The sequence below is a fragment of the Cheilinus undulatus genome, linkage group 3 (assembly GCF_018320785.1).
Source record: "Cheilinus undulatus linkage group 3, ASM1832078v1, whole genome shotgun sequence".
Classification (NCBI taxonomy): Eukaryota; Metazoa; Chordata; class Actinopteri; order Labriformes; family Labridae; genus Cheilinus; species Cheilinus undulatus.
Window position 1 is genome coordinate 7,028,156 of NC_054867.1, and position 25,438 is coordinate 7,053,593.

General features: G+C 40.1%; 1 pseudogene; it reads left to right on the top strand.

Moving 5' to 3' along the window:
• Positions 1-5,629: 5,629 nt before the first annotated feature.
• Positions 5,630-6,660, top strand: LOC121506735 (annotated as a pseudogene).
• The last annotated feature ends 18,778 nt before the right edge of the window (positions 6,661-25,438 follow it).

Genomic DNA, 25,438 nt, shown 5'->3' on the forward strand with positions numbered 1-25,438 from the left:
GTCTGCCAGTCACCACACAGGATTGCTCTTTTTTTATTGAAATGATGTTGCTGATAATTTTATATACACATAAAAAAAATGTATTTTTACTGCTCTTTCTGTACAATAAAGTGTTTCCATAGATGTTTTGTTCCTGTGATATTTTTAAAGTTTAGTGCTTATAATCCAGCTGACTAAGATGCCAATATTAATGATTGGATCAATACTAAATATTTTATTGGAGGTTGTTTAACATCATATAGAAGTAAAAATTGAAAACAACTCTCCTAAAATTGTTTTATGAAACAGCTGATGACATCTAAGTTTATTTAACTTATTTAAAAAGCAAATTACTGTAGATATAACAATTTACCTTATATATTTGAATTATCACTTCAAATTAATGTGATAAACAAAGGAATCTTTGGTATCAGAGTGATCCTTACCCACTTTTATGGAGATTTCTGCAATAATTATCCCTCTATTATTAGCATATATATATATATATATATATATATATATATATATATATATATATATATATGTATGTATGTATGTATATATAATCTTTCAACCCCAACATATTTGAATCTTGTTTTGTCAGAAATATGTTAAATTAATCAACATAGCCACCCTTTCTTTAAATGCTGCTTCTAGATAGCCTGTTGCCACAACTTCGGCCGTAACAAATATTTTATAAATTAAGTAAATATTGTAAAATTTTGTTTGATATGATAAAACCAGAAGAACTAGCAAACACACAGCATTTCAAGAATAACAGCCAAAATGTGTGAAATAAGACTAAACCTTTAGTTTCAAGGGTTTTTTATTCAGTAATGTGTTACTTTGGCAGTAGTAGTGTTTAGATAAAGTAAGCACAAATACATTTTTATGACCCTATTTATGGACGTGGTTTGCAAAAATTGCCCACCTGCCCAAACGGCCGTTTCTAGATAAAATGGCAAAATCTCAGACAAACGCTGATATCTGGACTTTATAGAGAAACAGATCATCTATTTGTTATATTAATAGTATTTCGGCTGCATGAAATTATTGATATATCACGGAGAATTATGTTTTATGACCCTATTTTGTACCCTAGTTTAGAAACAAAAAAGAACTACAAATATGGTGCTGGTTTCATTCAGGCTGCATTAGCTCACAGCAGGGGTCATGTAGAAACCTCATCTTCACATATGTTAATCCCCATGATGAGACCTTTCCAACAATATATGTATTGTAGCTCCATGTCAAAAACTTAAATATTCCAATTTTCTAATGCATCCATGTAGAAGTGTACTGTCAGAGAGCACTCTGAACACCCATCTCCATAAAATTTAGAAATTTGTTTATTTGTTTATCTTTTTTTGGTTTATTTGTTTTCATGTTTATATGTTCTCTTACTTGTTTTGGATCAAGAACAGAATAAAATAAGGGGAGATTTAGGCTTAGATGATGGTTACAGGGGAAGGGTTAGGGTTAGGGTACTTACATAGGGCCTCCACAGATTGTCTGAAACTACTTAAATACTTATTACTGTAATACATTGTCATTCATGAGTATTGAATGCAATTTTATCCCTCCACTACATTCACCTTCATCCAGTAACACATCCCAAAAGGAAATATTTCAGCCATTTCTACCCAATTTCATTACCTGAAGATTTTTTATTAATCAAAAGTTAGATTTCTGCCCACAGTTAATGATGTAATAAGCTTTTTCTTTTGTAAGTCAGTCTCACAGATAAAACAGGTAGGTTCCAACCATTTAGGCCTATGAGATCTTACCAAAACAATTCAGGTCCTGTTGCATTTCAGCTCCACCCAGCCCAGTTTTCCCATCAAATGTTTTCAAAAGGCAACAGAAAGAGATAAACTCAAAGTCATGGAGATATAAGTGAGCATCAGAACCATGTGTTCTTCCCTCTCCATCAATCATTTCACTACTCCTCACACAAGTTGTCTGTATGCTTAACAGAATGAAAAATAGTTCATAAATGTGCATAGACTCTTAGCAGCTAAAGCATAGCAGTTCTTCTATAACAGGTTTTGACTGTCCCATCCTGTACTTTCTCTTAGCTGCCAGGAATTCTTCTGATAACACTTTACAATAAGGGTCCCTTAATTAACATTAGTTAATGCATTATTAAGCATTAATAAGCAGTTTGATAATATTTATTAAAATTATAATTTATTTAATAACATTAATTAAAACATTAGTTAATGCATTAATTAGCAGTTAATTAACATCTACTACTCATAGTTAATTAACATTGATTACTGATTATTAAGCATTACTTAACAGTTTAATAATATTTACTAAACAATTATAATTTATTAAATAACATTTACACATTAGTTAATGCATTAATTAGCAGTTAATTAACGTCTAATACTCATAGTTAATTCACGTTAGTTAATGCATTATTAAGCATTAATAAGCAGTTTAATAATATTTATTAAAAATTATAATTTATTTAATAACATTAATTAAAACATTAGTTAATGCATTAATTAGCAGTTAATTAACATCTACTACTCATAGTTAATTAACATTGATTACTGATTATTAAGCATTACTTAACAGTTTAATAATATTTACTAAACAATTACAATTTATTGAATAACATTTACACATTAGTTAATGCATTAATTAGCAGTTAATTAACGTCTAATACTCATAGTTAATTCACGTTAGTTAATGCATTATAAAGCATTAATTAACAGTTTAATAATATTTACTAAACAATTACAATTTATTGAATAACATTAACACATTAGTTAATGTATTAATTAGCAGTTAATTAACATCTAATACTCATAGTTAATTAATACATTAATAAACATTAATAAAAGTTACATAATCTTATGAGCAATACTTAATCATAGTTAATCATTACTGAATGCCTTTTGGGCCCTTATTGTAAAGTTTAACACGTATCCCTTAGGTAACACATAATAAATACTTAACTGCCTCATAAGCATTAATTAACCATAGTTAACCATTACTGAATGCTTTTCAGATCCTTATTGTAAAGTGTAACAGATTGGGTAACAGTGGAGAAGGAGATGGCCTCTCTGACTTCTCTTGGCCCAGACAGGGTGACAGCTGACCCTCATTGCCCTCGGAGGGAGTGTGATAAGACAGATCATTTGGTCTGTAAGGCCTACAATTCTGCTGCCCATGCAGCCCGAGCTGGAAATGCTCTTGCTATTTTGTTAGCGGCCATTAGAAGGACCGCCAACACAAATGACCAGGATACAATGAATTTAACTGATGCTGCCCTCTCCACTCACTCCCAACTTACTAGGGATGTTGGCTCAGTTATGTCATCAGCCATGCTGACCCGCAGACAGATCTGGCTGGCTCAGATGACCCTTCCAGAGAACATTCGGAGGGAGCTGGTCAACACGCCAGTGGAAGCGGTGAGGGTGTTTCACTCTGATTCACTGTCTGTGATGGACAAAGCAGAACAGTCAGTGCGAACTAGGGAGTGCATCCAGCACATTTAGACTCCAGGGGGCGCTAAGGCAGCGCCTGGCAGGCCAGCAACACCCCTTTCAATCAGCATGGGGCCCTCAAGAGCACCAGGCCCATAGCAGGCGCAAAGGGATTTAACACTCAAACCTTTGATGTTACTGCAGGCAGGCCTCAGCAACAGCCCTTTCAGCCCAGATTCACATCAAAGGGGGCTCCCCAACAGAGGCAGCCTCCCAAAGGGTCAGGGCCCAGGGGGGCCTCTGCATAGGATTGGAGGGCCGCCGCCGGGGTTCATGCCCACCTGTGCCTGGACAGCTGGGAGAAGACTGTCTCAGACGCGTGGGTCCTAGCAACAGTCAAAAGGGGCTACAGACTTCAATTTCAGCGGCGACCCCCACCTTTTTCCAGGGTCCGTGTGACGACGGTAAAGGACCCAATCCAGGCAAGGATCCTGGCCAAAGAAATCACAGCACTGCTTCAAAAAGACGCTATTGCAAGGGTAAGTCTGAACAAATAGCACACTGGCTTTTATTCAGCATATTTCCTGGTCCCCAAAAAGGATGGGGGCTTCGCCCCATCCTAGACCTCAGGCGTCTGAACGTTTACATGAAGGTTTTACCTTTCAAGATGCTCCACACAAAGCATATCCTGGACTCAGTGGAGCCAGGGGAATGGTTTACCACTATCGATCTCAAAGACGCATATTTTCACGTCCCTATCTTTATGGAGCATCAGCAGTTTCTCAGGTTTGCCTTTCAAGGCCAAGCCTACGAGTTCAAAGTTCTCCCGTTCAGCCTCTCTCTGTCACCCAGGGTCTTCAGAAGAGTGGTCGCGGCTATTGCACCTGAGCACTGCTACCACTTCAAAGGGCAGGGCTGAAGATCATGCCATATCTCGATGATTGGCTGATCTGCGCAGCTTCTCACAAACAGGTCATGCAGGACACAGAGAGGGTCCTGACCCACATTCAGTAACTCGGCTTCAAGGTGAACTTCGAGAAGAGTAATCTAGAGCCACGACAGGAAACAGTCTTTTTGGGGTTGTGTCTGAATTCTGTCACAATGAAGGCATCTCTAACCCCCCAGAGGGTGACCAAGATTCTCAGGACCCTTCGCTCATTTCGTGCAGGCAGACGCTTAGAACTGGTCTGTTTTCAGAGACTGCTGGGACTGATCTCAGCAGCAGTGGTGGTTGTTCCACTAGGTCTTCTCAGGGCCCGGCCACTCCAACAGTGGCTGAATGCCTTCAAACTACACCCACACAGGGACAGGTGTGTGAAGTTCCTTGTAACACAGGCGTGTTTGAGAGCCCTGCGTCCTTGGCGGAGCTACAGGACACTTACAGGGGGAGTCCCCCTGGGAAACCTGCCTTCCAGGCGGACGCTTGTATCAACAGATGCCTCACGCACAGGTTGGGGGGCAGTGTGGGAAGGCAGGATGGTGAGGGGTCTTTGGAGACCCCCATGGGACAAGGAACACATCAATGTGCTGGAGCTCAGGGCTGTTCATCTGGCCCTAAGAGCCCTGTTACCCTTCATAGATGGCAGGCACGTCCTTGTGAGGACAGACAGCTCTGCCACTGTGTATCATATAAATCACCAGGGGGGTACGAGGTCTCGGCAATGCCTCAAGGTGGCTCAGAGTCTTCTGTTCTGGGCCTTCCCACGCCTGGCCTCCCTCAGGGCAGTTCATATACCAGGGGTCCTGAACAGGGGGGCAGATCTCCTCTCCAGGTCGGGGCCGCCCCAGGAGAATGGAGGCTACACCCACAAGTAGTGACAGGGTTGTGGGCGCACTTTGGTGTACCGCAGGTCGATCTCTTTGCATCACAGGAAACGACTCATTGTCAAGAGTGGTTCTCCCTGACTTATCCAAGCGGGCCCTTGGGCCTGGATGCACTGTCTCACAAGTGGCCGGAAGGGTTACTGTACCCCCACTACCCCTGGTTCCCCATGTGCTGACCAGGGTCACTCAGGGGGCTTACAGGGTTCTGTTGATAGCACCCCATTGGCCAAGGAAACAGCCCTTCTTCGCCTCGTGCACGGCAAACCCTGCCCTCTTCCACTCAGGGCGGATCTCCTCTCTCAGGCAGCGGGACAAATCTGGCATCCAAACCCAGCTATCTTACAGCTGTGGGCCTGGCCCCTCCTCAGTCCGCCTCTCAGGATCTGAGTGAGGCTGTCTTGGAGACCATAAACAATGCCAGGGCACCCTCGACACGAACCAATTACCAACAGAGGTGGAGGCTGTTCTCTTCTTGGTGCCAGGACAGAGAACTGGACCCTGTCACCTGCCCTCTGGCCTCAGTGCTCCACTTCCTCCAGGCTCTCTTGGAGTCGGGGAGGGCAGCTAACACCCTGAGGGTTTACACTGCAGCCATCTCAGTGTTTCATGAGCGAGTAGGGGGTCTTTCTATGGGGAAGCACCCTCTGGTGTCCTAGTTTCTCAAAGGGGCCAGCCGTCTACGACCTGGCAGGTGTCTGAGAGCCCTATCATGGGACCTCCCCCTGGTGTTGAGGTCATTAGCTGGGGCCCCATACGAACCACTAGAACAGTCATCTCTTAAACTTCTGTCACATAAGACAGCTTTTCTCTTAGCTATGTGCTCGGCTAAGAGGGTGGGTGAGCTACATGCACTCTCTGTGAGTGATGAATGTTTAAGATGGAAACCTGAGAATGCCAGGGTGTCTCTCTGGCCAAATCCATTCTTCCTACCCAAGGTAGTGAGTCCTCAGGCTGTGAACCAGGCTATTGATGTGGAGGCTTTTCATCCTGAACCAGCCTGTCAAGGGGGAATAGCTCTCCACACACTGTGCCCAGTACGGGCATTGAGGGCATATGTTGAGTGGACACGACAGCTGAGACAGGCACATACTCAGCTGTTTGTGTGTTATGGTGGTAAGTGCTTGGGACATCCTCTGTCTAAGCAACGCCTGTCCCACTGGTTGGTTGAAACTATTTCTCAGGCCTACTCTCTTCAAGGGCTCCCAGCCCCGGAGGGCCTTGTGGCACACTCTACGCGCAGTATGGCCACTTCATGGGCAGCTTTGAGGGGGGTGGCCTCAGTGACATATGTGCAGCAGCATCATGGAGCTCACCATGTACTTTCGCTAGATTTTACAGAGTCAATGTGACATCTGCAGCGATCAGCTCCACTGTTCTCATGTCGGCCGTGGAACATAATGACGAGGCAGAATCTTAAGTTCCTCGCGACCTTGTTGCCATGATTCATCCACGGTTAGACCGTGGTGATGGTCTGAGTGAGGTCGAAATAGATCGTAAGTTATGTCCATAACTATGGATCTATGAGTCCGAACGAGGACCGTCATTAATTAGCCCCTTTTTCACCCCTGAAATGATTAGTGCATGCTTACAGAGCATGCACATCTGTTTTCAGAAATGAAGTTTTGGGTCTGAACTTTATTTAAATATCAGTATTGATTGCGTTTCAGCCAATATGTGTTTGTGTTTATCAGCAGAAATTCAATATTGTGCATCCCTGTACATGACCTTTAAGAGCATTCAAACACCAGCAAAAACATTATAAATTAAATACATATTACACGAAAGATTAAAAGAATTGACAAAAGGTGAAAATAAGAACTTAAAACATCACATTTAAATATTGTAAGATTGTGTATGTGTTGTGTACGCTGTACAGAGCTGTAGTTCTCTGAAGTCTTCAACTAAAGTCCCACCCTCCCTACAGACACAGACTCACCTGCTTGTTTTGCCTAAAAATGAACGTCATTCTCTTTATCAGTCCATTCATGAGGATTTAGGCTCACAGTTTGCTCTGTCTGTGTCAGGCTCAGCTCTAAACTGCCCCAAAAAATCCCCTGCAGGAGTACTGTGGTGGAAAAAATCCACACACAGGCTCTACACCTCAATACTTCACCACTTTTAAAATGTTCTAGACATAACTCAGTTTGTTATTTCTCACTATTTTCCATACAGGTGTAAGGCACTTTAATATTGGCTGTGTTTATAAAACTATGAGGTTGCATCCACTACTATGAAGAGTCAGTGCTTCTTAACAACAGTACCGTCTAATAAGAAGATTAATATGTCTTTTCCAGTATGAAATAAGTAGAGTAGGTAGTGTGGTTGCTTTTTATGGAGAGTGTTTTTGATTTGGTTCAAAGAGGTGTGGTTACTGAGGAACATTAAATCACAGTGCTGACTGTCTGTCAAAGAAAAACCATGGTTGTCCACCGTTGTCATGTTTATGGTTAGCCTTCAGGTAGCCTTATATTTGACCCTCAGGCATCATGTTTCCAGACTAACTGAGTTTGAGACGTTCTTTTGAAGAAACTGCACCAGTGTTGGAAAGAGTGTGGATTTAAGCTGCTGAACCCTGGCTGAGACTGTGATTTAAGCCGGGACAACTACTGAGAAAACTTCAGTGTGATTAAATGAATGTATTATGATGAACATTTCATCGGTAAAGTTGCCTATTTACATTTTTACCTCTGATTTTTACCCTGTGCTGATGAGTGCAGTTGAATTCTTAATCAGGGTCGATCATGTAATAAAATCCTGGGGATGTAGTAAACACGAAAAATATGTAAATATCAAAATAATTTTTGTTGCTCCAGAATTTTCCATGTACAACTAAACCACTGTCACTTTCCTGTACATGAAAAGGAGATGTAAATGGTGTCAATAACAAATTTTCTTTTGTAAAAGAAGTTTTAATAAGAGGTTTATGGTATAACACCATATTTTCTTTTCCCTGCTTTTATTTCTGATGTACATGGAAGATGTGTAATATAGAAATTGTGACCTTAATAAATTAAATCAGAAAAAATGTTCATGTCTCTGCGTCTGCATTTAAACCTGGTATAAAGTGGATATAAGTCTACATGCCCCAAACAAAAAAAGTCAAATGCAATTCATTTCAGAAGGTTTCTCACATTTAATGTGAGCTGTAACCTCACTACTTCAACTGAAAATATATTTTTAGGAGGAAAAAATTGGTTGCATAAATATGCGGATCCCTGGACTATTATCTCATTGAAGCACTGTTTGATTTCATAACATCTTTCTTTTTTTAATCTCCTGAGACCTTGGCTTTCATTTGGAATTCATTTTTAGTTCATCCCACCTGTTGGGGGTGATTAAAAGTTTGCATTTTCATGGAAATGTTCCTTTCTAAAATCCAGCAGAATTTCTAACTTTCCAAAGAACTTACCTAAAATATCTTTGAATATTTTTAAACATCTAAATACTCAATAAAAAGTACCTGGACATTTTCAGATATTTCCCAAATGTGTCAGTGATGAACTGAAATATCCCTGAAAAATTTCTGTGTATATACCTGAAAACTTTGAAGTATGTTACCCAGCATTTTAAAGCAAATTCTATGGGATCAAATAAGGGTCATAAATACTTTGATTTTGTATCTGTAGAGGTAAATGTGTGCACAGAGTTAAAGTTTGCACATTTGAAAAAAATATTTGTAACTGACGAAAAAATAGGGCATCTGTAAAACAAATTGCAGTTGTAGAGAAAAGTATGCATGCATGGGGAAAAAAAAATTGTGGCTGTAAATGTTTTTTGTGCTCCCAGTTCAGATTTGCACATGTGCAGAAGAGGTTTGTGGCTGAAAAAATGTTTGTGTTTCTGTTCTTTCAATTTGTGCCCTAATATTTTTTGCACATGAAAATCAGAACTGTGATCACAAAATAATTTTACAGCTACAATTATTTTTTCTATGCATGCATGAATTAATTGTTTCACAGATGCACACATTTTTTTTCTGCAAATAACTTTTTTTTTCAAGTGTATAAACCTTAACTTTGTGTTCAAAATATGTATGACCCTTATGTGATCCCATACAATGTTGGCATCTAAAAGATCTTCCTCAGACCAAAGGATTTTGCTCTTAAAAAGCACAAATTGCCCACCAGGAGCTGAACAGTTTGCTGACTTTTTCCTTTTTTCTGCACTTAGTAGCCCTTTTCTCTTGTAACGGTTTTGTCTCAAATGTGCATGTCCCAGATTTTTATACTTTTAAATGCGTATCTTTAAACCCTTTAATGTATTTGAAAGCCCATCATTTTTAGAAAGCAGGTCTATGTTGGTTGAATCTTCTGCCTACAGTCATGTTTGCACTTCAGTTCATGAACATAAATGTTGATTTAATAGGATTATCATGAAAACAATGTATTTGTGGTGTTTTACTTTGGAGATATTGTCTTTTTTGGTAATCTTCGGGTTTCCGGAGTCTTTCATGCTTGCTGCTAACTTTTCTTTGCTCTCCCTGAGGCATTCACCCCGCCCCTGGTGCTGTGGAGAGATCACACCTGCAGCAAATCACTCATCAGACGTGAACTACTTTATACCGGCTGCAGCTCTCTACAGCGCCCGAGTCTTGACTACCTTCCCTCGCAGTAAACTTCAGCTCCAGGCTCACTCTTTATGAGAAACCTCCAGAGAAGTCTCCAGAGTTTATTGATGATCTTTTTGAGTTATCACCAGTGCTTGTGTTTTTGTGGACGTGCTTCTAACATGCCTCTCCTTTCTCTTCCAGTGCCTCACTCCTTGATCACAGCAGCCAGCCCCAGCACTCTCTCTCACTCCCCTGGACTCTTGGATTCCCCCTCCCTCTTCCCTTACCTGCACAATAAAACTGTTGAAACTGCTCCTCCGCCTCTGCATTCTGGGTCCAACATTACCACTCACACAACAGAAGACTCAGGCCAGAAATGGACTCAGCAGATCCTCATCAAGGACAACGCCTCAGACAGCACGAAAACATGCTCAAAGGTATCATGCAATCTCTACAGACTCTAAGCACTCAGGTCTCCAGCACATCGGATCAATAACTCTCTGCCAATCAGCCTCACCACCCCCAACCGGCTCCTTCACCTGTTAGTAATCAGCCACCTTTAGTTGACCCATCACCTTCCCCTCCCCACCACCCCTTTAGAGAGCCTCAGGTACCCCCCCGGATTTCTTTTCAGGAGAGATAGGGGAGGCTAGTGGCTTTCTTTTACGTTGTTCTTTAATGTTTGACCAGCAACCCCTGAGTTATCCCACGGACAGGGCTAAGATAGCTTTTGTAATTAATTTGTTACGTGGGAAAGCCTCCCGCTGGGCCACCTCTATCTGGGAGAGGGAATCTCCAGTGTAGCGTCCTTTTCTAAGTTCTACCGAGAATTATGCCGTATATTTGATCACCCCCTCCAGGGCCAGGAGGCAGCTAGGCGTTTATTTTCCCTTTCTCAGGGCTCTAGGTCAGTGGCAGACTTTTCTATTGATTTCCGTATTGTGGCTTCAGAAAGCGGGTGGGGGGAGGCTGAACTCAAGAGAGTTTTTCTTCGAAGCCTTTCTGAAGAGTTAAAGGATGAATTAGCCTCCAGAGACGAACCTGATTCCCTTGAGGGCCTTATTTCTTTAGCCATATGCATAGATAATCGCTTGAGGGAAAGACAAAGGGAAAGGAGTCAGCAAAGGACTTTCAGACCCCATCCTGTAGCTCCCTCTTCTGGCCAGTCCGCTCCTTCTCCCTCAGTGAGACCTAGACCTCCGGCTGACACCCTCTCTTCCTCTGTAGAAGAACCCATGCAGCTAGGTAGAACCCGTCTTATGCCTAGTGAGCGCCAGAGAAGAATTAATCTTAAACTGTGTATCTACTGTGGTCAGGCTGGCCACTTCCTCGCTACATGTCCTCAGACGCCATAAGACAGGGCTCACCCGTGAACGAGGGCACTCGCGTGCGCCAAACTACTTCCTCCTCTAGCCCTCCCCTGCGCATAGCTATCCCCTCCAGTTTATTGTGGGGTTGAGATTCTGTCCCCATTCAAGCCCTTATTGACTCCGGAGCAGATGATAATTTTATTCAGGACAGTCTCGCCCATCAGCTCCAGCTCCCCCTAGAACCCTTAACTGCTCCTAAGACTGTCACTGCCTTAGATGGCAGGCTCATTGCTAAGGTTACCCACCAGACTGTTCCCATTACTCTCATTATCTCCGGTAATCATCTCGAAAGTCTTCAGCTTTTTGTTATTCTGTCCCTTCACACCCCTGTAGTTTTAGGTCTCCCCTGGTTACAACGTCATAAGCCCCACATCAATTGGACAACCGCTACCATCACCAATTGGAGCGTCCATTGCCACTCCCACTGTTTACGTTCTGCAATCCTCTTGTTAACTGTCTCTCAGTCACTCCCCCTCCTCCTGATCTTTCTAACGTTCCTCCTGAGTACCACGATTTGGCCCCAGTGTTTAGCAAAGCGCTAGCCGTCTCCCTTCCTCCGCACCGCCCCCATGACTGTGCGATTGATTTACTCCCTGGCGCCTCCCGGAGGCGCCAGCAGGGTATAATCTATCCACCCCTGAAAAAACCGTCATTGTGATCTTTTACAAAAATATAAAAACACAGACACAGGTGCATGTTCAATACAAAGGTGAAATTGCAAAATAGAGAAAATAATTAAAATAAACAAGTCAAAAGTAATAACATTAAATAAAAAATAATCAGTTTATGAAAGAAAAACAAAACTAAAAAACAGAAAATAAAGTGCTAGGGCTTTTCTTATAGTTTGTATTCCTCTGTAGTGTCCAGAAGTTTCCTTGCCTTCTCGTTTTTCATGACTTTACATGTTTTGATATAATACTAGGAACTCATTGAAAACGATACAGAATTTTGGGACTGATTTCATGGATCTGCATTTGTGAATGTAAAACTTTCCAAGAATGAGAATAACTTTTACCAGAGAGTTGTTTTTCTTATTGTCCATAACAAGTCCATATGTGATGTCCTTTTGAGAAAACTCAATTGAATATTTCAATTTAAAGTTGGGCATTTTGTGTCTTAGTATTTCATTTTAAAGTTTGGCAGTTATCACTGTAGCATATTTGAGAAGGCTTTTATTTTGAAATCTTCCATCAAATTGCCTTGGGACTGTGCCAGAAATGTTGTTAGGTTCTTCAACTACCACTGTGAGGTGGAATGAGTGTGTGGAAACATGGAGTTTTCTTAAATTTTTCAGTTTAAAGTTGGGCAATTTTTGCCCCAGTATTTCATTTTGACGTTAGGCAGTTGAGTTGTTACTGTGGCATATTTGAGACGGCTTCTATTTTGAAATCTTTCATCAGATTGCCTTGGGACTGTGCCAGAAATAATGTTTGGGTCTTCAAATACCACTGTGCACTGTGAGGTGGAATGAGTGTGTGGAAACATAGGGTTTCTTAAATATTTTAATTTAAGTCTAGTATTTTTTTCCTTATTGTTTCATTTTCAAGTTAGGCAGTTGAGTTGTTACTGTGTCATATTTGAGAAGGCTTTTATTTTGAAATCTTTCTTCAGATGGCCTTGGGACTGTGCCACAAATTTTGTTTGGGTCTTCAACTACCACTGTGTGGAAACATAGGGTTTCTTAAATATTTCAATTGAAAGTCTGGTATTTTTTTCCTTATTTCATTTTCAAGTTAGGCAGTTGAGTTGTTACTGTGGCGTATTTGAGAAGTCTTTTATTTTGAAATCTTACATCAGATTTCCTTGTCACTGCGCCAGATATATTGCGGAGGTGTCCAACTACCACTCTCAGGTAACACTGGGGCTTCACAGAGTCGGGGTGGCACTCGTGTTTCTCAGAGTCGGGGTGGCACTGGGGCTTCTCAGAGTTGAGGTGGCACTATATTAATTTACTCTAGGTAGTCTACTGGTGCCTCCTTAGCAAACATCCTGGTTGGTTACTCTCAGGCTTACACTTGGCTTATATGCTTTAAAATGGCTACCAAATTCAATGGGAGGAGAGGGTGGCATTACATCGTCACCACATGTATCAGATTCCTCTTCACTTGTTTCAAGGGGCAGGGCTTTCATGGATCGCCTACATTCAGATAAAAGAAAAAATAAGAAGTTACTCAAATGTTATCAAGACAGTACTAGGCAGACATACAATATAATGCAAATATTGCAGTGCATTCCATCCTATCTGTTTTTGTTCCAATTTGTTGAATTAACAATACTAATTGGCTAGCAGCATTAGGTACACAGCTGAACAAAGTCAGGTTATGGTAGGAAAATGTGGTCAACTTGTTTCTGATAGGCATTTCTTTCATAACACAGTGTTATCCACAATTATGAGTCTTAAAAGTCTTGTGCCAAATAAATAAAAGGCAGATTATTCTTTGTCAGCATTGATAACTTAGTTGAACACTGCCTGATCAGTCAGTTGAATACACTGCCTGGCCAAAAAAAAAGTCGCCACCAAAAAAAAGGTCACACATTAATTTTCGTTGGACCGCCTTTAGCTTTGATTACAGCACGCATTCGCTGTGGCATTGTTTCGATAAGCTTCTGCAATGTCACAAGATTTACTTCTTAGTTAAATCCAGGTGGCGACTTTTTTTTGGCCAGGCAGCGTGCATTGTCGTCATCTTTAATATGATGACAGCTGTACAGGAAAAACTGCCTCAAAGTTTTTTCAATAGTATTTTAGCCTACAAATTAAGGTTATGACAAATGAAATTAAGGTTATGAGAAATGAAATTAAGGATATGAGAAATTATGTTTCTGAAACACTGTAAATGAGAGAGAAAGAAAGAGACACACGCAGATAGAGTACAGCAGTGAACAATGAACATAAAAAGTGATGAGAGAAAGTGCTGCCAAAGACAGGGTAGTGATTCAAGGAAATAAGACTTTACTTTCCAATGGCTTCATGGCGGTTACACTGAAGAACTGAGAGACACTGCCACACCACTGGTAAAACATGCACTTTTGTTTACTTCTATACAGCACCTTTGGTGTGTTTTTGCATGTGTGTATCTCAAAAGAGCAAAGTGTGTGTCTCTGATGCCTTCTTTGATGGACAAGTTACACTAGCAATCGTTGCTTTAACCAATTAAGTAACATCCCTACTGCATTTAATTTAAAAGGAACATATTTTAATATTTTGACAGACTATGAGAGATGGAAAAGTCACTATTCAAGATAGTTCTAAACAATTAAACACATCCTTTGTTGAGTTCAGGCTGGTCCTTCCTGTTGTCAAATAACTTAAACAGGAGTTTGATTCATACGTAAAGCTTTGATAATGTTTCTGGAGTTTAAACAAAGTTTGAGCACACTTGTTTGCAGCGGTGATGGCTCTCAGCCTCTCTGTGTCTTTCTGATAAATTCCTGTTTAAAACACTGTGGTATGATTAGATGATAGCACCATGTGAGATTTAAAACTGCATAGAGCATGATTTTTTTCTACCATGGGAGATTAAGAGATTTTAGTTGAATACCATGGCATTTATTATAAAATAATAATTACTATAAACAATTACATTTTTAACCACTTTCTCAAAATTTACAATAAATTTTTCCCACCACATGAATCAATTATGTTTACCATTTTTTAAAATCTTTTTGTCACCCTTGAATTCGTTAAAAAAAAAAAATCTGTTCATTTTGTGACCTAGGTTACAGACTGCAACATTAAGAAACATTTTAACGGTTTAAGATCAGTTTGACACAATGCAGCATACAGGGTTTTGAAAAATCTGTAAGCACCAGCTAATTTTGTGCTGCCTCCAGCTCTTAAAGCTCTGACACCATGAGAACTGTATTTTCTGGCAAGCATTACAGCAGCTGAATTTCAATTTTACTGAAATTATGGCATTACACCAGTTGGGCAGCACTGGACCCAGGAGTTGCTGCCAAAACTGCAAAAAAAAAAAAAAAGAAGAAAAGAACCCTAAATTTCCTAGATTTTCTTCCCTGACAGCGTAATGCAATAGGGGAAGAGGAAGGTAAACAGAGCAGCATGGAGAGTTACATGCCTTTTAAGACAGTGAGAAATAGCCCTGGATCTGCAGTGTTGAACAGTCGTTCAACTTTGAAAAGGAGGAGGTCAAACTCGCGTGGTATTTGTTAAAATACGCTGCAAGATGACTGCAGTAACATAACACGCTGCTAAAGACATGAGCCCAGTGTTGCTGAAAAGCCATGATATAAAAAAATCTCATAAAGATACTTAACCCAGAAAACAAGATTTGCCTGGGTGAGAACATTCTGCTGAAAACTCCCTGCCAGAGTCGTACATATCGGAGAGAAGACGACCCAGCAACGGACAAATGTGATCCACTTCTCCGGAACTACAGAGACTTATCTCAGCCTAACAGTTCAAAACACTGACAACAAGTAGTTGATAAGTTCCAGACAAACTTTTCCCCCCATGATCACACAGGAGAGTTTATTAAATAAGGTCTAAAGACGCTCTCATGTCATGAACTTGTCAGAAACTGGTCCAGCGTTCATCAGCACAGATAACAGACTAATATAATCACTGTTGTGAGCCTCAATTGAGGACTAGACTGCAGGATTTTGGCCTCTGGCTACATGCAGGATTGGTGAGTTTTGTGTAGGTTTGCTTCACCCTTAATGAGAGAAATAATCATTTTAAAATCATCAATAGTAAACATAGCATAGAAAACATTTCAGGACTTTCCATACACTGTAAAAGACTGAGTATTTCATGATTTGTGTATTTCATTATATTATGTATAAGTCCATTTAAAAAAAAAAACTGCTAAATTTGACTTTATATTGACTTTTACTTTCTGCAAACAATTTTATTAAAAATCCAATCCAACAGTCTATTTCAGTCACCAAACTAGTGCCATTTGGGGCTGAATTAAACATTATACAGCTGCTGAGAGGCCATTCTGCATGAACAAAATTTAACGAAATTGTTACTCCTTTTGATTTAGCTATTGTATTTTTTAATTTATCATTTATTTATTTTAATGTATTTATATTAAACTAAGTTTATTTGGTGTTTGTTTACATTTTACATTAAAAGTTTTATATTCAAATCCAAATCAAACTCCATGTCCTCCCCCCTGCAACCCACCACCACAAATAGATTCCGGTCCTGTGGGAAACACTACACTTACCGTCTTTGTCTTTTCTTTGGTACATCGTTGTCTGTTTGAAGATCAGAAGTAGCCTCTGCTTGGGCAAGCTTGCATCGAGCATCCTCATATGTGTCTGTCAAGTGACAAAAACAAAACAAAACACATGCTTTCAGCTATATTGTTGCACCTAATCCCTCCTAACCCCCAACCAAAAAACCCTTTTCCTTACCTGCATGTCCCCCATGAAGCATCTAGTCATTGTCGCTGTTTCACTGCCTTGGTGACATTAAGATTGTGGCCTAGTGGCCAAAAACAGTCTGTCTTGTCCTCATCAGTGAGCCAACATGATGGAATAATATCCACAGGAGCCCTTCCTTCACTTGTCATTTCCTCCCTGAACTCCACAATGCTGAAGAGGGGCATGCTGCAAAATTAATATGAGGTAGATCAACAGTCGTGTACCTGGGGAAAGGCCACATTTTCATCTTGAACAGAAAGCAGTCAGTTTTTTTGTCAAGTCAGTCAGAATCACGCCATGAAGCCTGTCAGCGAGCTGTGTCACCTTTCTGATCCCCATACAAGAAACGTCAATAGGATAATCGTAAAAGCATCCTTGTCTATCATAAAACTGGCACACAGCATACATTTCTCCAGATGCAAATTCCACAATGTTCTTCCCAACAGCAACTTTGCCCTCAACATCAAAGTAGTTGTAGCTTTGAGAACAAGATATTATGTTTCCCTCGTATATGCATCTTTTGTACTGTATACAAGGAGGAACGTTAGAGAGAGTTTGACCACAGACATGTGGTGGTTGAGGCTTGTTCCTCATTTCCTTGATCTTTCCTTGAGGACAGCTGGGTTTTTCACCTAAGCGCTGTACAACTTGTTCGACAGGGTTTTGTGGTCTTCTTACCAGTTGCTTTAATGTCCCCAGATAATTTTTGAAAGGGAAACATGAAACATTGTCTAGGGCAGTGGTCCTCAAACTTTTTATGACAAGTACCACCTCAGAAAATAATTGGTTCTCCAAGTACCACCATAATGACCAACATTAAGATACAGTAGTAGGTATTAAGCTATAGCTATGCAGTTCAATAACAAGGAGATTTTATTCCTAATAGGTTTATTTATTATTATTTTCAGCCGCTTTAAACAATACACAAACACAGTATGAACACTAATACTGCTCTTAAATATAAGAAAATAAGAAACTGTACTTAAATAATGATTCAATTAAAATGTATTGCACCTGAAAGTTACATAAAAAACTGTCCTTAAATAAATGTAAACACACTGTACTTAAATAACATAAAAAAACACCCTGCACTTAAATAATATAAAATGAAAATGCATTGGGCTTGAAAGTCAAATAGAACTGTACTGTACTTAAATGTTAACACTGTATTGTGTTTGATCAAAAAAAATATATCGGCTCTTTGTGTAGCTGCAAGTAACAGTAAGAGCTGTTAACAACTACTGAACTAAAGTCAACTGAAGCCTTTCTTGTTGGTCCAAATCGTCTATGACTGCTTTCTGAAACACACACCCACACACACACGCACACACACACACACAGAGGAAGAAACAAGAACAATGAGAATTAAGAAAGTGAGGAAGAGCCTTAACAATTACAACTGTACTTAATTAAAACACACATTATGTTGATGACAACTTACATGAGCTAAATGTGATAGGTGTGCATGCCTCTGTGAACACAGTCCTGCAATGTCTGGGTCAATGGAGGTCAGCTTCAGTCTCAAGTTTGGCTCAGCTTCCATCCTGCTTCTGTACTTTGTTTTTATGACAGCAAGTGAAGAAAAGCCTTTGTCGCACAGATAAGTGGTCACAAAAGGAAGGAGAAAGTGCACGGCCTTGTCGGAAAGCACAGGGTATTCACTGTACTGCTTTATCCAAAAGTCCAACAATGTATGCTTTCTGAAAGATGTCTTCAATGTTTCATCACAAGACAACTCTATCAAACTTTCCTGCTCACTGACAGTTAAGTCCACTGAAGCCATTTGAGAGGTGTAGATGCTGAAAGGGTTTCTCATCCAGCTGCTAGCTTCAGCTTCAGGCGTCACAGAGAAATAATCACTGAACTGTTGTCTGAGCACTGCAAGGTGTGCAGCGATGTTTTCCCTGACTCCATCATCAAGCGTCAGGTCATTGTCGGACAGAAAACTCTCCAAAGCAGGGAAAGCTGACACATCACTTGTCTTGACTTTGATTTCAAACAGCTCCAACTTTTTCTGCAAAGCGTTAATTTTGTCCTGCACATCAAAAACATTGAGACAAAGTCTATGTAGTCCCAAATTCAGTTCATTTAAACGGGAAAAAATGTCAGACAAGTGTGCCAGCTGACTGAGCCACACAGTGTCCTCAAAAATGTCTGAAAGGGGGAACATCTGGACCTCTCTGTGCAATTCAGAAGCCTTGAAAGCACCTTTCCTTTTGAAAGCCACCTTACTTCAGTATGGAGCAGGAGTTGGACATGCTCACTGCCCATGTCCTCACAGAGCACATGAAATAAGCGAGCATTCATTGGTCTGGCCTTAAAAAAATTCAGTTTTCAGGCAGAGTCAAGCATGGACTTAAGGTCATCAGGCATTTTCTTCGCTGCCAGTGCCTCATGATGGATGCTGCAGTGAGTCCAGCGCATCTCAGGTGCCATCTCTTGGATGCGAGCTGCTACTCCACTGTTACGACCTGTCATAGCCCTTGCGTCGTCTGTACACACTCCCACACAAATTTTTTCCAGTCTAGTCCATTCTCTTTGATAAACACGTCCAAAACCTGAAATATGTGCTCTGCAGTCGTTCTGGTTTCAAGTGAGTGGCTGAACATAAAGTCCTCCTGAGCTGCACCATCATATTCATAGACCAATAAATTAGCCAAATCTGAAACATATGTGGTCTCGTCAAGCTGGATGTCAAAATAACGACTGTAATTCTGTTATTCTCTGTGATACAGTATCATTGGAAAGCAGCACTAAGTTTAACTCTTTGGCAGCTTTCTCTCCACACATGATGCGTGTCATCTCTTTTGCTAAAGGAAGACACAGTTGTTCGCCAGTTGTATGAGGCTTACCAGCTCTGGCGATCCGAAGGCTGGCACGATACAAAGCTTCCTGTGCTTTTATTATGGGTGTACCGCAGGACTGAATGGTAGACTTTGACTGCTTCAGTTGATCACGTTTCCCTAAAAAGAAATCCATGAAATCTACGAGACTCGGCGAGACCGTTGCGAGATTCAACATGGCTGCCTAACCGACTCACAAACAAACTTCTGCCAACTTTTATTCATTGAACAAAAACATCTCCATAACCCTAAAAAGGTTATTTTATGTAAACAAGCGACCTGGACGACCTAGAGGACTACATTGACGATTATTACGCCCGGCTCTGTACGATGGACTCTGATAAACACCCGACAATGGACCGTAACAGAACCACAACACAGGAAAACAAGAGATGCCGGCTGTCACACTCATTCATTCACTCCCCTGGAAAACCGTGCTGTACTGAGGTCACAGATATATTTTGATTTCCATCAATGACGATCTTTCCGGGCTCGACTCTAGAATCGCACTGATCGAAGTTCTGCACAAAGAGTTCCAGCAGTTACACGACAGCCTCAAATTCTCTCAAGAACAATTAGACACACTCGCAAAAGAAAACAAATCCCTCCAAAACTCTGTATCAACCCTCACTACTCAGCTCGACTCCGTTGTTAAAGAAAAAAACAAATGAAAGAAACCATTCTCGACCTCCAGTCCCGCAGTATGAGAGACAATCTCGTCTTTTCTGGTATTCCCAAACAACAACACGATGATAACCCGGAGCATCTGATAAAGGACTTCATGACAAACAACCTCAAAATCCCCCGGACTCTGTCAAAGACATTACCTTTCACCGTGTACACCACATTGGACCCAAAAACTCTGCGAACAAATGCCTACGTCCCATTGTGGCGAAATTTGAACACTTCAAACAAAAACAACTCGTACAATGTCACGGCAAGAACCTGAAAGGCACAGACTTTGGCATCAACGATCAATTCCCCAGAGAAATCATGGACAGATGCAAAACACTTCTCCCCATCCGTAAACACATGCAAGAAGGAAAAAAGGCAACTATCTCAGTCGACAAACTATACATTGACGACAAACTGTTTGAAGACAAAAAAATCACCCCATGGCTCATCATCATTAAAACTATTATTAATACACAATTACTATAACTTAACATGAATTCTGGACTATTATTGCAATAATTGGAAATATAACCATTATTACTATTATCATCACCAGTATTTGTACATATACACATCAAAATACAGCTATACCAGTGTTGTTCCCATTTTCTACTTTATTTCACAATGCATTCATTCTTAAATGCTGTAACCATATATATATATATATATGGACGAAAATGTTGGCACCCCTGGAAATTTTCCAGAAAATACACAATTTCTCCTAGAAATTGTTGCAGTTACAAATGTTTTTGGCATACACATGTTTTTTGCCTTTATGTGCATTAGAGCAATAGAAAAAATCAAAGAAAAAAGCCAAAATTGACATAATTTTACACAAAACTCAAAAAATGGGCCAGACAAAATTGTTGGCACCCTTTTAAAACTGTGGGTAAATCATTTTATTTCCAGCAGTGATGCTCATTTAAGTTCACCTGTGCCAAGTAACAGGTGCTGGCAATCTAGAAATCACACCTGAAGCCAGTTAGAATGTTTAAAACTTGACTCAACCTTTGTGTTGTGTGCCTGTGTGTGTCACACCAAGCATGGAGAAGAGAAAGAGGAGCCAAGAACTGTCTGAGGACTTGAGAAGCAAAATTGTGGAAAAATATGAACAATCTCAAGGTTAAAGACCATCTCCAGAGATCTAGAAATTCCTTTGTCCACTGTGCGTAATATAATCAAGAAGTTTATAACCCATGGAACTGTGGCTAATCTCCCTGGACGTGGACGAAAGAGAAAAATTGACAAAAGAATGCAATGCAGGATAGTTGGAATGGTGGATAAACATCCTCAGTCAACTTCCACACAAATTCAGGCTGTCCTGCAGACTCAGGGTGCAAGAGTGTCAGCTCGAACCATACGTCATAATCTGAATGAGATGAAGCGCTATGGTACATAAAAATGTACCTGAGTAAGCCTCAATCCTTCTGGGAGAACATTTTGTGGACAGATGAGAGACTAAGGTAGAGCTTTTTGGAAAAGCACGTCATTCCACTATTTACAGAAAACGGAATGAGGCCTACAAAGAAAAGAACACAGTACCTACAGTCAAACATGGTGGAGGTTCAACGATGTTTTGGGGGTTGTTTTGCTCTCTGGCACTGGGTGCCTTGACTGTCTGCAAGGAATCATGAAATCTGAGACTATCAAAAGATTTTGGGCCGCAATGTAGGGCCAAGTGTCAGAAAGTTGGGTCTGCGTCAGAGGTCATGGGTGTTCCAGCAGGACAATGACCCCAAACATACCTCAAAAAGCACCAAGAAATGGTTAGAGACAAAGCTGGAGAGTTCTGAAGTGGCCAGCAATGAGTCCGGATCTAAATCCCATTGAACACCTATGAAGAGATCTTAAGATTGCTGTTGCAAGAAGGACCCCTTCAAATCTGAGAGACCTGGAGCAGTTTGCACAAGAAGAGTGGTCCAAAATTCCAGTTGAGAGGTGTAAGAAGCTTGTTGATGGTTATAGGAAGCGATTGGTTTCAGTTATTTTTTCCCAAGGGTGTGGAACCAAATATTAAGTTGAGGGTGCCAACAATTTTGTCCAGCCCATTTTTTGAGTTTTGTGTAAAATTATGTCAATGTTGTCTTTTTCCTTCGGATTTTTTGTGTTGTTCCAATGCACATTAAGGCAATAAACACATGTATACCAAAAACATTTGTTGATTGCAACAATTTCTGGGAGAAATGATGTATTTTCTGGAAAATTCCAGAGGTGCCAACATTTTCATCCATGACTGTATATATATTTTTCTCTCTCTCTCTCCTTCTTCTTCGTACACATTTATTTATTTACTATTTATTTGCTATTTTTTTTAACTTGTTTGTTCTCCTGTTGGCATGTAATGTGCATGGTGCACTGCAGTTGGCTGATTGGTTGTGCTCATTCCCTCCTGGTCTCTCCTAATTTCTCCTGGTGCCCCACCCCCCACTATTTCGCTCCCTTGACCCCTGAATGGTGGAGTGTGAACAAGACAAGCTGTCCCATATGAGCTGATTCCCTCCCATTGGGTCTGGGAGTGGCCCAACTGGCTGACAAACTGTCAACAGGTCTACCCATCAGCCGGCTCCCTCCGAAGGGTCTGGGAGCGACTGAGGTAGGTTACCTGAAATCATACATCCACAGTTATAATGAATGGTCCTCTGGCTGGGGGGTGGACAAAAACAAAAGGAGGGAATCTTTAAAAACATGGAAAATTAACTGATGGATTATTAACAAATGGAGACCAAAGACTTGATATAGAAGCAAGAATTGCAACAGCAACAAAAATAATCTAAATTGTGGCATTACCAATATCATAATTGTTATTGAGTTTTTTGTGTGTGTTTTTTTTTTGTTTGTTTTTTGTTTGTTTTTTGTTTTGTTTGTTTGTTTGTTTTTGTTTGGTTGGTTGGTTGTTTTTTTTTTCATCTATTTATTTATCTTTCCCCATTATTTATTTATTTTTGGGTCCCTCTGTTCAGTTTTTTTCATTCCCTCTTCAACATTAAGTATTAACTTTGGTTTTCTTTTTTCTGCATAAACTAATCCTTTCCACACATTCATCCTATCAGTATATACTGCATTCTCACAGTGTCTCTCTTCCTGTCTATCATGAATTTATACAACTTAATCTCAACTAATGTCTTCCCCATAACAAATACATGCACACAAATACATATGTATGATGTCTATATACGTGCACAACCCCCACACCCCACACACATACACACACACACACACACACACACACAAAGACATATGCCTTCAACACCTTCAGACTGTTAAAATGTAGAGTCCCTGCTTGTCTCTGTCTTGTCTCCACTGTCTGTATGTAATGCAAATACAAATACAAATGTTGTCCTTCACTTGTCATGTTCTGTCTTGCATCACTTAATAAAACAAAAAAGAAAAAAAAAAAAAGAAATCCACTGGTTTGTCCTGAAACGCCGTGTGGTTGGTTGTAAGATGATGTTTGAGATGCGATGGTTTCGTGCATTCATCGCTAAGAACTTTACTACACACTACACACTGTGGCCTGGGCTCTTCCTCTCTCCCGCTCCAAACGAATCCAAATTTGATGTAGTTTGGGTCATATTGGGTCATGTCAATGGTTGTTCGTACTGTAAGATTTCATTGAAACTCTCCCTGCTTTTTTCCTGTCATCTTGTGTTATTTTCAGACTTATTTTCCAGGAAAATGGCCTTTATTTGCAATTTTTAGCTTCCCTTTAAACTGTAAATACGGTAATCATCACCTCCCATAATTCTCAGCGAGTGTTATGATGAGAACGGAGCACAGAGGTCTGCTTCTCCATCAGCTTCCTGTCTCTGCAGGGTGTCGTACATGTATCATGGTTGTTATGATTCTGCATGTTATTTTAAATGTTTATATGAACGCCTTTCTGTGCTTCACTAGCGTGGTTTAAGTACCAGGGCAGTGGACAAGTCAGGCTAATGAGATTGCTATTATCATCCGAAAGAGTAATAAGAGTATCTGCATGGCCGTTTTTCTATCAATACAAGCTAAGAAACTCTGTTGATACAGACTGAGTGTAAAGTGGAGTATTACTAATGACCATGAATACTGTCCATTAGTTTTTCACTAATTAAACGTTTAAATGTCCACTGGTCGGACCCCCATGTGTGCCCGGACACTTTATTGTGACGGACGCTGCATTTCATTTAAAGGTCCTCAAGTATACGTAAAACCACCGCTGCAAAATCTGCATCAAGGAATACTATTACATCATCAGTTCCTTCAGTCTGGGAATTCTTGATATCCTTAATTTTAAAAATGAGCATGAAGAGAACCTTGGAACATTTAGGCTAGAGGCAAACATCTATGCAAAAACTCTATGCAGGTGTTACAAGGTTATTAAGGACACAGATGAATAGATTCTGATTGAATTTTTAAATTATGGTGAAAGGCTCATTTCAGCAACAGCCATATTTGTTATACAGGGATTGGTATCTTACATAAAAGCACACCTCTTTTAAAAATACTGTAATGTTGATTAAGTTCTTCTTACTACAGTCTTTAAGATTATATAAAATGACACTACACCAGTGGAGTTTCAGAGAACTAAGTGGTCATTCATTACTTTTCCTTTATTTCTCATCAGTTTTAACAAGTCAGCCGCACAAGATTTTTCTCTTCAAAACAAAGAGCAGCTGAGAACGGAAAGGAACAAATCCAGGAGAAAACCCTTCACAGGACTCCAAGGGGGCTGGATTCATGTGGTGGAGGTAAGGTTTACCTCCACCACATGTATATGCACAAACAATCAGCATATCAGATAAATACTTAATTTGGTTATTCAGAATTAGCTGAATTGGCCAAGTATGCCTACACAACAAGGAATGTGACTGGTTAATTTTGCTCTCAATGTACAGGAATTAAACATTGAAGATAAAAAATAAATAAACTGACAAAAGTATAAAAAAATAAGATTTAGATGTATACAAGCTATTGTTGGTATTATTTCTACAATAAACAAGTCTATGAGTATTGTTAGTGTGGTTGCAAGATTCACAGAGGATGCAAGGATGCTGACTAGACATGATTAGAATATATAAACAGTTATATTAAAAAATATTTTTTGTAAATATTAGCCTGCTTCAAACCATTTTCTTTGTGTTTTTGTCTTCAAGAACCAGATGTGTTTGGATGGCTTTCAGGGCTCCCCTCAAGACCACCGGCCATCATACTTTAACATCACAGCAGAGAGCCCTGCTCATATCTCTAGTTCAGTGGGTAATCACTGAGAATCAAAGGTAAGAGAAAAACACTTAATTGATTATGAAAGTGTTTAATTTTTTTTTATGAATTACAGCTTCAAAGTTAGCTATCTAAAATAAACATGTACATACTGTAAGATATTGTAAC